Raw genomic sequence first — 6000 nt, 5'->3', positions numbered from 1 at the left:
TTTATTTAAATATCTATAATATAATTATTTAAAAAAAACATTATACAATTTAATGTAAATTATTAATATATTTGTTAAACTATAAATATTAAAAAAAATTTTGAAAAAATTACTATATTTTATTAAATTTTTAAATACAAAAAAAATATAATATTTTTTAATAAAATTAAGGTTTATTATTGTATTATATATATGTTATAATTAAATAGTAATTATTTTTTTTTGTAATTATTTAATAGATTTATTTTATTATATATTAAATTTTATTAAATATTTATATTTTGGCAGTTAATAGATATTTAGGATAAGTTAAAAATATTAGTAGAAAAAGTATTTTAAACTAATTAAATATTATATTTTATAATAATAAAACTGCAAGAAATTACAATAAAACATATATTATTAATAACTATAATATAATTAATTTAATAATTAGTTTTATTGACATATGATTTTCTTTCTGTATACAATAATATATATATATTTAAAAAAAATTTAATTTCATATAGTTTTTATTATGAAATTTATTACAACATCAACAAACAATCCAAAAAAATTAAAATATAATTTTTTTATTTTTTAGTTATATATGTTATAATTAAATGGTAATTATTTTTATATTTTTATATTAAATTTTCTATATATTACTTTCTAAACAACAAATAATGTTCATAAACAGTATTAATGATATAAATTATATAATATTGTAAGTACCTATTTACAGATATTTAATTTTTAACATTTTTTTAAAAAAAGTACATGTTATATTTTTTTGGTAAACTATAAAAATTTTGAAAAATTAGTATTTTCAATAATTAATAAAATATTTATTAATAATTAGTTAGATTTCAAAAACTTATCTATAATAATAAAAAAAATAATTTTGCTATTCTCTATTATAATAAATTATAAAAAAAATAATTTATATATTTTAGCAGCAATAATAAAATAAGTAATAGTAGTAAACAATTTTAACATGATTATTTTAACTAGTCTAATTACCTTAAATTTGTATTAAATTTTTAATTATTATGTTATTTTAATTAACTTATATATTATACATTATTTCTAATTGATAACTGTAACTTAATTTAATTTATTAATATAAACTTAATATACAGTTTTATTAATATTTTAATTAGCTCCACAATATTTGGATTTTTTTTATTGTAATTAATTTAGTTACAAAAATTTATTTTATAATGTTTAAAATAAAAAGTATTTAATATAAATAAAAACATTTACAAACTTAAATTTTTATTATCATTTAGCAAAATTTTATAATTTTTATTTAAAATAACAACATTTTGAAATATTTGAAATCTGTAAAGTAAATTATATTGTTTAAATAATTATAATACTATTATATTTTAGTAGTATTTAACATAGACTTGTAAATAATATATAAATTAATTTAATTTACAAAATTTATTATAATACTTTTTCTTCAAATTATAAAGTATTACAATAATGTATATTATTATTATAATTATTAATTAAATAAATACTAGAAGTATTGAACAACAACAAAAATTCAAAAAATAAATAAATTTATTTATCTTTTATTCAAATAATATATTTAATCATTTGTTTATGATAAGCAATTAGTTTAATTTTTTGTTTAATTTAATTGGTTTTAATTATAAACATTTTAGATATTTAGATATTTTATTGAATTTTTACTAACTGTAACATAAATTACTTTGTTAAATTAATTATAATACTATATTATTAGTATTTAACATAGCTCATGTTCTGCTGTATAAATTTTAAATTATTTTAAAATTTAGTACTATTTTAATGTATTATAACTGTAATATTATTTATTTATTTATTGTATTTACCAATTTAATAATACAATTTTAAATTATATAATTTAATACTAATTCAGTAAAAAAATAAGTTAAACTAATAACAAATTATTAAAGTAACTGAAAATTTTTATTAATGAATACTATATTTTATTTTTTTTAAAAAAATGTAGATTTTATTATATTTTTATTACTATTTAATTGATAGAATAACAAACATAATTATTTATTATTTACACTACTAAAGCTTATTTAATATTTATTTTAATATTATAAAACTTTAACTATTAATATTAGTAAATCAATTAAATTATATAATAATATAAATGAAATTATAATTCATAGACACAGAAATAATTAAAATAATAATTATTAAATATATTATTGAATTTCAATATAATTTTGTTTATTATTAATTATTTAATACTAAATTTTATTATTTACTATAAATTTTGTACTATCTACCAATTACCACAATTAAACATTATTATTAATTTATATAAGCAATTATTTAATTATTTAGCTAAAAATTATATAAACAAATGCATAAATTTTTATAATTTTCATTTTATTTTAATTTATATCATTTTTACTCAATTTAATTAAATAAAATAGTTATTAAAATTTTGTAAATGTTTTTTTTAATTGTTTGTTTTAATATTAACAAAAAATATTTATTAAATTTTTTAATAATAAAACTAATAAAAAATAAATACCTGTATTTTACTTAGACGATCACAAAAATAAGTATAATTTTTTTTAAAAATTATATCATCATTAAAAATCTAATTAAAAAAACATTTTTATATTTATTATTATTATAATATATATAAATTAATTTCAGTTAAATTTATATAGTAAATAAATAATTACTTATTTATACTGTATATTATAATAAAATTATATTAAAAAATTACGTATTAGTTACTTCAGACTATTTTATTAAAAAATATGTTATAAATAAGTTATTATATTTATTTTATGTAAAATTTACAGTACAATAATTTCTATAAAATTTGTTGAAAAGTGAAAAAATTATAATATAAAAATTATAAATATAATGTTAAATATTTTAGAAAAAAATAGAAATAAATTAAATATTATATTTAATTAGTAAACTTTAAAAAATTAACTAATTTTTAAAATTCTAATCATTCTAATCTAATTATTTATTTTAAAAATATAAATTAAGTTATAAATGTTATTAAATTGATTAATTTCATATATTTATAATATTGTTATGATCAATGATTATTTTATTTGTTTTATAAGCTTTTACTTAAATTATTTTTATTTAATTAATTATAATAATTTTAGTATTAGTAATTAAAATAGCTAAAGAGAGATACTAGATATATGATTGTTAATTATTTTATTTTTATTAATTTTTATTTGGTTCAGAATATTGATGATAAAGTTATAATTTAATTTTTAACTTTTTGTCAATAAAAATAATTATTTACAAAATTACAATAGGTTTTTTTTATTAAATGTTTATTGGATGTCTAAACTAAAAATATATTATTAACTAAAATAAATAATTATGTTATTGATTAATAGTAGAGTTTGTGTAAATTTTAAAAATTTATACATAATAAATATTAAACAAAATAGTAAAATAACATAAAAACTGTAAAATAAAATATTTTTCACAAATAAATTTAATAATGTCTAATTTGTAGTTTAAAATTAGGCGGGAACTGGATTTTTTTCATAAATTTAAATATATAAAAAAAATTATTTATTAACTTATTATAAATATATTTTTGTATATAATTTGTTTTTAAAATTATTTATATATAGATTTAAAACATTTTTTATGTGTATATAAATATTATATAATTTTTTAATTAAAACATATTTTTATGATATATTTAGGCCCTACCTGAAATGCCGCCTATGGCAGCCTATAGCCGCCTATGGCCGCCTATGTTAAAAATTATTGTACGGAAGCCCAATTAAGAAAGTTAAATTATAATAAATAATATCTCCTTAAGATAATGGCCGCCTAGTACATGTATGGCAGCCTATGGCCGCCTAGTACATGTATGGCAGCCTATGGCCGCCTAGTACATGTATGGCAGCCTATGGCCGCCTAGTACATGTATGGCCGCCTATGGCCGCCTAGTACATGTATGGCAGCCTATGGCCGCCTAGTACATGTATGGCAGCCTATGGCCGCCTAGTACATGTATGGCCGCCTATGGCCGCCTAGTACATGTATGGCCGCCTATGGCCGCCTAGTACATGTATGGCCGCCTATGGCCGCCTAGTACATGCTTGGCCGCCTATGGCCGCCTAGTACATGTATTTCCATATGTAGCTAAAGTTTATAATTTAATAATAATTAAGTTTAGTAACAGTAAGATTTTAATAAAAAAATTATTATTGATTAATGATATTTGTAAATATTTAGTCAAATATTATATTATTAAAATCATATAAGTAATTATTTAAATAAATTACATTAATATTTTCAACTAACTTGTTATACTTAAAAAATTAAAATATAATAACAAGACTAATATAACAATTTAATATTTAAATATATATATCATTTTAATTTATAAAATAAATAAACAACCAAGTTAAATTACAACAACAACAAAATAATCAGACACATTTAAGTTAATGATTTTTTTAATAAAAAGTTAGTAAAAAATTATTAGTAACTAAAAAGTTGCAAATAATTACAATGTTAATTTACTCAATTAGATATTTATGTAGTTTAAAAAAAATAAAAATTATAATTATTTAATAATATTTTCAAATATTTAGTTAAATATTATTATTAAAATTATTAATGTAATTATTTAAATTAAGTTAATATTATAAATTACAGTAAAGCATTCATACTGTATTATGTTATTAATATTGTTTTATTTTTGATAAATTGTTATTAATAATTGATATAATAGGCGGCCATATAAATAAAATAAAATATTAAAATAAAATGATAAGGCGATAAAATGATAAAATGAAAATACATGTACTAGGCGGCCATAGGCGGCCATACATGTTTTAAGCGGCCATAGGCGGCCATACATGTTTTAGGCGGCCATAGGCGGCCATACATGTTTTAGGCGGCCATAGGCGGCCATACATGTTTTAGGCGGCCATAGGCGGCCATACATGTTTTAGGCGGCCATAGGCGGCCATACATGTTTTAGGCGGCCATAGGCGGCCATACATATTTTAGGCGGCCATAGGCGGCCATACATGTTCTAGGCGGCCATAGGCGGCCATACATGTTCTAGGCGGCCATAGGCGGCCATACATGTTCTAGGCGGCCATAGGCGGCCATACATGTTCTAGGCGGCCATACATGTACTAGGCGGCCATAGGCGGCATAGGCTGCCATTACCTTAAGATATTATTTATTATAATTTAACTTTTTCTTAATTGGGATTCCGTACATAAATTTTTAACATAGGCGGCCATAGGCGGCTATAGGCTGCCATAGGCGGCTTTTCAGGTAGGGCCATATATTTATATTATAGTTATATACAAAACATTCAAAAAATTTAAAATATAATATTTTTTATGGGACATTATAAAAAAAACTAACATTAAAATCACTAAAAAAAACATCAATACATATATATATATATTATTATACATAGATAAATTTATTTTAACTCTATTCATATAGAAATAAATAATTATTTAATTATAAATTATTTTAAAAATATATTATAGATATTTAAACGGAATTTTTTGACCAGTTAATAAATAAAATACTTTATTAATAAATATTTATTTTAGTTTATATAAACTTTACAGTATATAAATTTATATAAAAAGAAAATTCAAATTTGTTATATACAATTATTATATGTGATGTTTAATATTTAATATAAATAATAATTAATTAATTAAACAATACATTTAATAAGGTAACTATATATAATTATTAAAATTTGAAAATTTAATATTAACAATTATTTTTTTAAAAAAAAACGTATGAATATTTTTATAAAAACTGTAAATTTATCTATAAAATAAAATAATTACTTATTAATAAATTGTTTTAATAGTTATAGACAACATAGAGGAGGCCGATTAATAATTACTTTTACTTATATTATTATTTTTAGTATTTAGTATTAAAATTTTTTTATTTTACTAATATTACATATAATAATGATTTATTTTATAAAATTATTAATTTTTAACTATAACTGACTAA

This window comes from Oppia nitens, unplaced genomic scaffold, assembly GCF_028296485.1.
Source record: "Oppia nitens isolate AA-2021 unplaced genomic scaffold, nextdenovo-longstitch-racon4-pilon3 scaffold1_pilon_pilon_pilon, whole genome shotgun sequence".
In the NCBI taxonomy this organism is placed as follows: Eukaryota; Metazoa; Arthropoda; class Arachnida; order Sarcoptiformes; family Oppiidae; genus Oppia; species Oppia nitens.
Note: the sequence above shows the minus strand (reverse complement) of the source record.